General features: G+C 34.3%; 1 protein-coding gene across 5 annotated transcripts in view; it reads left to right on the forward strand.

The window, feature by feature from the left end:
- The window catches only part of LOC106875582 (ribose-phosphate pyrophosphokinase 1), an 88155-nt gene that overhangs the window by 29521 nt on the left and 49669 nt on the right, over positions 1–8965 (forward strand). For 3 of the 5 annotated variants that reach the window (XR_008265724.1, XM_052973647.1, XM_052973645.1), the window contains exon 2: positions 4498–4611. The exons of 1 other annotated variant lie outside the window; for it this stretch is intronic. The gene's annotated coding sequence lies outside the window, so the exon portion shown is untranslated. The remainder of the gene's footprint in view (positions 1–4497; positions 4612–8965) is intronic. One more of the 5 variants, XR_008265725.1, reaches the window with a different exon arrangement.

An 8965-nucleotide genomic window follows, 5' to 3' on the forward strand; every position in this document is an offset into this window, starting at 1 on the left:
ATATATATATATATATATATTTCGAGCGTGGCTGTTGCCAGTATCGCTTGACTGGCCTTCATGCAGGTGACATGTAAAAGCACCTACTACACTCTCTGAGTGGTTGGCGTTAGGAAGGGCATCCAGCTGTAGAAACTCTGCCAAATTTAGATTGGAGCCTGGTGTTGCCATCCGGTTTCACCAGTCCTCAGTCAAGTCGTCCAACCCATGCTAGCATGGAAAGCGGACATTAAACGATGATGATGATATATATACACACACACATTATGTGCATGATATTTTCAACCAGAGATGTTAGAACCATATCTGATTCTTCAAGGGCTTCAATTCTGTGTGTCTACATATATTTACTCAATTGCCGACACTTAGCAATAGTTTCTCTCATTGTTTTGATATGCCATTCTCTATCATTAATAAAACTGTCAGCATTTTTGACAACACAGGTATGCCAGTTACTGATAAAAAAACTATTACTATGCTATTTTTCTTGAAAAGGTAACTTTTTTCAATCCTTCATTTGGTGATTATAAGTAATACTCCTTAGGTGCTCAACAGCATTCACTTTTACAAAATTCGTAACAGTTTCATATATTCTTTTGTCAGCACCTCTATACTTTTTGAGGTTTTGGGGTGGTTCATATCAAACTTATAAACATTCATAGTATGCATCTCTCCCTTTCTGTATTTACACCCATCTATCAATTTCTATATCATTGGACATTCTTGAATCCATTTTGTGGTTTCAGCCAATAGATTGCAGTTAACAATGGACTACTTCTGAATGATTGTTTGTACAGTCTTTTCTGTTAATTTTCTTTGGTGAGGATTCCTATTTCAAGGAGAGATAGAAAGATTCGGCTTTCACTTTCTTGTATGTTTTGATTATCAACACAGTATTTTCAAATCAATTGAGCAAAGTCTGAAGTTCTAGTAGCAGCTTGGTTACAAGGGTATACATACATTTATCAACCTTGTACAAAGGTACAAAGGTTAGAGGGCATACCTACACAAGTATGCCCCTCCCTGACTTAATTCATAACTTTCAAAAAAAAAAAAAATTGATATTTTTATGAAACTTTCTACAAATACCTTTCAGGTGGTATAAATTATGATGATATCAAAATTTAATACGAAAAAAAAGTTTGGTGGACACACAGACATCCTGATACACATCTTAGATTTTTCAAAAGTTCAAGTTTCATTTTGTAGATGTGTTATATGTATCAGTATGTAGATGTATGTGCCCATTTATTTATTTTTTTTTAATTTTTTTCACATAAATTCTGATATAATCATAATCTACATCACCTGAAAAGTATGAAAATTTCATAAGAAATAGCCATTTTTCAGAAAGTTGTGATGAAACAGCTGACTCATGTGAATTTGCCAAAACTTGTCTGTCCTCCTTGGAAAACTTTTTCATCACAAATTTCTATATAGTCAGAATCTGCACTATCTGAAAGGTATTTGTAGAAAATTTCATTAAAAAATATCCTTTTCCTGAAAGTTATGAGGAAACAAAGACAAGGTGAGGTGTATATTTGTGTAGGTATGCCAACAAGAACAATAACTGTGTTTGCTTTCATTACAGTATCAGGATCAGTGTTGTATAAATAATTGAAACCCAATTTAGCTATATACTTTTGCAGATTTTGTGCTAAATGAAAAAAAAAAAAACATCCTTTTAAATACACCCCAGAGAATAGTTTCTTCACAACATTGTGTGAAGCTACATTATTTACATTATTTAGAACTGTATTATTGTGTGAAGCTTGTGCAAAGTTGCATACAATTAGAGTTTTCCTTGAATTAGATATGCTTTCTTTCAACACTTGTCATGTATGTGGTGTACATTGTTTGACAAAAGAGCATACATTATAGGGTGAACTCCGTTTTTTTTTTTTACCAAAATCTCATAAATTTGAGAAAAGAGGCTGCAAGCAACTCTGAACGTGCCATCTCCAAACCATAAGATGACATTAAATGTTGGAGCCAGCTTACTCTTCTAATCATGATCTGGTCTACATTCACACAATAAAAGGCTAGCCACTGGATTTGGTTAAAATGTGACGATGAGCGATGGCTAGAGAAATATTGAGCTTTGTTTTTAATAACCAGTTGATCTAGCAAGCGGGGCCTCATATCAGTGAGTGGGGCCAGTGCACATTGATGCTGTTGAGAGGTAGACCCTGAAACGGCGCGCATTCTCTCCTGATGATCCCATTCACTTGCTGGCTTCTCATATGCGGAGTTCTCGACTGGTAGCACTTGCATGTGCGAGTTGTTTGCAAGACATCTATATATATTGCATCATTCTGGCAAAATTAATTGTTGTAAACTGGTCAGATTAGTATGAAGTAGGAGCATTGTTCTCTAAATTATGCTTCCTCATGTTTTTCTCAAAGCAGACATATCAGGAATAACAGCTAGACTAGCTTGAGAATTGTTTGTCAAACATTCATTTTGTAGCAACATTTTTGGGACTCGAGTTTCTGCTGCTCTCTTTTTATTAGATTTGTTTTAAAATATGCTACTTCATTTTGTGCTGGTAAAGCTTCATGTGAATGGAAATTTAACATTTGTACCACTTCTCCAGGTCTTGTATATAGTATTGCTTTGCATTGATTTCTCTGTTCACTGTTTCAATTTACAATCAGTTTTGCTTACCTTATCAAAACAATTTAGAAATCAGTTGAAAGAAATGTTTTCTTTTCCATGTTTTGTCAATATTTCATCAGTCACCATTTACACAAAGTGAAGCAGAAAGCTAAACAAAGTTCGTGGTCAAGTAGTTTAGTAGTTGCGATTACAAGTTTGTTGTCAACTAGAATTAAAACAAAATTTTCGTGGCACCAAAAGATCTCACCAAAAGAACGTAGATATGTAAGGGAGAATTTTTGTTAAAACTGTAATTTATGACAGGTTCACTTTAACCTTTTAGCATTTAAACAGGACTTTTTGCCTCAAATATTCTACCTGTTTTATATCAAAACTTGTGAGATCCTGTTACTCTATTCATACTAATCTGACCAGTTTACAACAATTAATTTTGCCAGAATGATGCAATATATATAGATGTCTTGCAAACATCTTAAAATGTCATTCTAAAAATATACACTCCCATTATCAAATTCTCAAAGCTATGAGAAAATGAATGAGTAATTCAAAATAATGTGAATTAATAGGCATTAAATTTGACAGAGTTCTCTGAATACCAAACAGTTAATATTTCAAAGAAACATGTTTATCTTCTACAAATATGCATTAGTTGCTCTGTGCTGGTTTTCATTAAGAAAATCAGATTTACTGCATAAATGTGTGTGTGTGTGTGTGTGTGTGTGTAAAGTAGTTAAGTAGATGCCATCATGCTTTTCTAATTAATCAAAGTGCAAGATTTGGCAGAGGCCCAAGAATTTATTTATTTGCATGTGGAAACATATATGTGTGTGTTTGTTTTTCTGCAAAATATATAGTTAAATTACAATTTCTAAATGTTTTTTTTACTTCTCAATATCATATTTAAAATAATATTATATCATTCTTGTCCTAAAGTTTTTGAAATTAAGTAATCTGCAAATGATGCATTTCTATCTGCTACAGAATATTATGAAAGCATTTCCAAAGATAACTAAGTATTCAGGCATGACTGTGTGCTCAAGAAATTTGCTTCCCAACTATATGGTTTCAGTTCCATCCCAATGTGCAGCACCTAAAACAAGTATCTTCTACTCCAGCCCTGACTGACTTAAGACCTGTCAATAGATTTGGTAGATAGGAACTGTAAGAAACCCATTGTGCATGAGTGATACTTATAAATGAGCCTCACTGTCATCTGAGTGGTGTCCTTTGTTTCCAATATTCAGGGAAAACATGTCTGGTCTTGAGGAAATATTACATTGCTTAGAAACAGGTGAGGGTTGGTAATATGAAGGGTATCTGGTTGTAGAAATGTACCTCACTGAATTCTGTCTAACCCATGTGTATCAGATGGAATTCTTTGAAGTGAGCATTAAACAATGATGAAGATGATAATGATTTCAAAAGTAATCAGAAGTGGAAAATATCTATAAACTAGATATTTATATATATTATTTAATGTTGGCCTATTTCTTACCCCATATATAGAGAAAAATTAAATAAGAACTACTTGTATTAAGGGCTTACAACAGACTTTGATTAAAATTATACGATGAGACATTTTTAGTGTGGTTGTTATTTGTCTTTTGTTTCAGTTTTGAATTATATAAGAAAAAAATAAACTATATTAAAAAATTGTATTTATTATCATATTTTATTTATCAGTTTACAATATTCTCTGCAAATGATTCAACATCTTTTCACACACACATACATGTAAAGAAACAAATAAACTCAATGTAGATTTATGTAGGATTTTCACAGTAACTTAGTTTTGATATTAGAATATTAGTTCTAGATATATTCTACTGAACTGGTAAAATTTGGCAACTCAATTTTAATACTTTCAATTCCTTTCAGTTTAGACCACAACAGCGGTGCTGAATAGTTTGGAGGCTTTTCTAATATATATGTAGTGAAGATAAATGTTTTGGACAAATATTACAGTACAGATCAGCCAGCCATCACTTGCAGGCAAGTATAGCTTTAGTAATATGTACCATATTTTCTTGAAATGTTTTAAATGTTGCAAGTGAATGTAGACACCCTCTCAACATTGTCACCCTTGATCCAATAGAACATCTAAGATGTGATAACTGGAAGGAGAGAGTGGTGCAGCAACACTCAACATTACAGCTGAATAGATAGCAATAATGTGAACTGAAGTACCTTGCTGAAGGACACAATGTTTTTTTGCCTGGTCCAGAGATGAAACACATAAACTTATGGCCATGAACTAAAAACACCCTAAACAATATGTCATGTACCTTCATAGGACTACTATAATTTTCTATAATCAATAAAGAATAAATGCTATTTAAGTAAATGCTTAAAAATTAATACTAAGTCTCAAGTGCTAAAAAGTAGGACTCAAGTAACATGAATGAAAGAGGTGTTATCAGTTTGAGTCAATAACAAGATCATCTTCAAAATTGATGTATTACTTGTTTTCATGCTACAAGGTTATCAACTAGCAAATGTAGGTGAAGCATATACAATTGCATGAATCATAGACACTCGAACATCTCTAACCATATAGTCAGTATAGTTTTAGTTTATACCTAAATGCATTTATATTCCTTTGGATTTTGAAACATTTTAGTTATATTGATACCTTGGGGAGCAAGATTAACTTAATTAAAGTAAGTGGAAAATATCAGAAAGGTGTACTCATTTTCACCATCCACCACTTGTCTGTGCAATATATTTGATGTAATGCAGGGATTTAATAGATTGTATGTATGTCCACACCACTTCACAATCAGTGTTGGTTTGCTTATGTCCCTGCAACTTAGCAAACTTAGTTTGGCAAAAGAGACTGACAGAATAAGTATCAAACTTTAAAAAAAAATAAGTCATCTTCATCATCCAATCAAACAACTTGCCCAGACTAATGTAATTCTTCCACATCAGTTGTCCTAATCGAGTGATGTGGCATGAATGTCTGGCTTAGGTTTTAATCGCATTGATCTTTTGTTCTTTTGAAATATCTCATTTGTGCACACCACAACTACAGATGATAGTAGTAGTTCATTAACTGAACTGGTTGATCCTGACCATTGACAATTTGGCAATTGTTCATTCACTCAGTATTTAGTGATGTTCACTATTGACTCAATAAGTTCATCTGCTGAAATAGTTCACATCCACCATGTTGCATCCCATGATTCCAACATAACCTTGGCTCAGGTGGTTACTGGATGCAAGGCCTTGCCAGGGGCCTCTTGTGATTTGGTCTGGTGTTGCTTCTTCCTATATTCATAGATGACTTCTATGTACATGCTAATTAATCCATAGCTGGAATCCTGACAGGTGCTACTAGTCTGGGTCAGAGTAGAACTGGGAAGAATAATGGCTAAGAAGTGGTTCTACACTTCTCAAAACTCTGGAATTCCTGAACCAGATGTAGTTTAAAGCCATATCTAGGACATAAAAATGTAAGTACTAGTGTTGAATTGTTTGACTAAACTCATTAAGGCAGTTGGCCACAGTCCAGTGACTGAAACAATTAAAAGTTAAAATAAAATATATATATAAGATATTGACCATATATCATCTTTTATTGATGCAGTTTTCTGGTGTATTCATGAAATGTCAAATTGTTTGTGAAACCAAGCAATAACATTTTCCACAAGTGGACAGGTCAACAGGTCTTGTTGATTTAGCATTTTTACTTGTGTTTGTATGCTATATTCATGAAGATGGAATTGAAGAAGAAAGCTTATTAAACTTTCAAACTTTGGCAAATCCTGCTACAGGGGAAGCATAATTTAATTCAGTTTGTTTATCATCATCATCATCATCATTTAACATCCATCATACATGCTGAAATGGGTTGGTCAGTTTAACCAGAGTTGGCCAGCTAGGGGGATGCACCAGACTCCAGTCTAATTTGGATGGTTTCCACGGCTGGATGTCCTTCCTAATGCCAACCACTTCACAGAGTATGCTGGGTACTTTTACGTAGCACTGCACAAGCGCTTTTACATAGCACCACATGAGTGTTTTTACAAGGCACCGCCACGAAAAATGAAATTTGGTCAAGAATTTGCACTGATGGTGATGCAGATATGGTTGGGAAAATGTTCAGTTCCCAGGCTAGAATCATCATCATTGCCATGACAACCACCTTTCTATGGTTGCATGGGTCACATAAAGTTTGAGACAGAGTTTCTATGGCTGGATACACTTCCTGTTGCCAACCTTCACCTGCTTCCAAGCTAGGTACTGTTTCACCATGACCACATATGTTCTTGCAGAATACTGGAAAAGACTGACTGCATTTGTAACAATTACATGATGTGAAGATAAGGAAACACAAACATATGCTCCTACATTCAGACACTATATATATATATATATATATATATATATATATATACACACACGTGCACATATATCATCATCATCAACATTTAACATCTGTTTTCCATGCTGGCATGGATTGGATGGCATGATATAAAATGGCAAAGCCAGGGGCTGCACCAGGTCCCATAGTCTGTTTTGGCTTTGTTTCTACAGCCTGATGCCTTTCCTAATGCCAACCACTTCACAGAGTGTACTGGTTGCTTTTTACATGGTACCATCACTAGTACTTTTTACGTGGCATCAGCACCCACACAAATGCTTTCTATGTAGCACCTTGGGCAAGTGTCTTCTACTATAGCCTCGGGCCTTGTGAGTGGATTTGTAGACAGAAACTGAAAGAAGCATGTTGTATATATATATATATATATATATATATATATATATATATATATCTGGCCTTCTACACTCTCTGAGTGGTTGGCGTTAGGAAGGGAATCCAGCTGTAGAAACTCTGCCAAATCAGATTGGAGCCTGGTGTAGCCATCTGGTTTCACCAGTCCTCAGTCAAATCATCCAATCCTTGCTAGCATGATGATGATGATGATATATATATATATATATATATGTATGTATGTATGTATGTATGTATGTATGTATATGTATGTATGTGTGTGTGTCTGTGTTTGTCTCCCCATCATTGCTTGACAACTGATGTTGGTGTGTGTACATCCCCATAACTTAGTGGTTCAGTGAAAGAGACCAATAGGATAAGTACTAGGCTTACGAAGAATAAGTCTTGGGGTTGATTTGTTCAACTAAAGGTGGTGCTCCAACATGGCCACAGTCAAATGACAAACAAATAAAAGAATATAAGATAAATAATCCATCATCTGGTAAAATGTTAAACAGGTAAGAATTCAAGCTAGTAAGATTTTAAACATGGACCTAGACCTAGCCAGCGTTTACTGGACTAGTCCAGGTCAATGTTTAAAGTCTTACCTGTTTAAATTTTACTTGATGACGGTGGATTATATATTATGATGTAATCTTTTATGACTGCATTAAATAAATAAAATTCTACTGAGACAGACGTAAATTTTAAACACCATTCACGTATACTATATATATGTATATATACATAATTTTGGCACAAAAAATATAATCACATGATATTAACACAGAGATGTAGTGGGGAAAACCTACAAAAATATCTAAGGTTAATCACCTAATCATCCACTACCACACTTGACAGATAAATTCAGTCAACTGTGACTGTTTGAACTTACTGTGCAAAACATTGTCACATGACTTTAAAGAACAAGAGTCATAGTGGCAGGAAGTGTAACTATTGTTACATGACAGTAAAGAACAAGGTCATAGCATTTGATATCTGTGCAACCAGTGTCATAGTTTGCTGAAACGTGTGCTTCATAATTAACAGAAGATATATTGCAATCCTGTCTTAGAGGACATTTAAATTTGTCTCTACATGTGCATTCAGGGTAGGCTTGAATCATCTATTGCTTATTGATATAAGACTAACATTAGGGAGACAAGAAAAGGTAACTTTTATTATGTGTTTGTTAAAGATCTTACTGTATCTATGGTTCTAGGGAAGTGGATATCTTACTAAGTGCAAGAATCTCCTACCTAAATTTATTTGTCCTAACATTAAGGGAGAAAGATGATAGAGGAGGTGCAGGGTTGTAGAAGATTTTATCAGTAAAGCTGCTATCCTGTATGGCCTTATTATAATATGGGGCAGCCTTTTCAAATATTTCTTTAGAAGAAAGGCATGAGATTCTATGGCTAATATTTGAAATTAAGTTTTTAATTACAATAGGTGGGTGACAGGGGTGTTTATTAATATATTTAAGGTTCACGTTAGGTTTGTGGAAAGGCTTAAATGAATTAGTTTTAAGATCTAAGGAAACATCTAAAACATCCCATCAGGAAATATTACCTTTCTTGGAATCAGGGACAGGAAGGACATCTAGTCATAGAAAACCTACCAGAACAA

This window comes from Octopus bimaculoides, chromosome 16 (assembly GCF_001194135.2).
Source record: "Octopus bimaculoides isolate UCB-OBI-ISO-001 chromosome 16, ASM119413v2, whole genome shotgun sequence".
Lineage (NCBI taxonomy): Eukaryota > Metazoa > Mollusca > Cephalopoda > Octopoda > Octopodidae > Octopus > Octopus bimaculoides.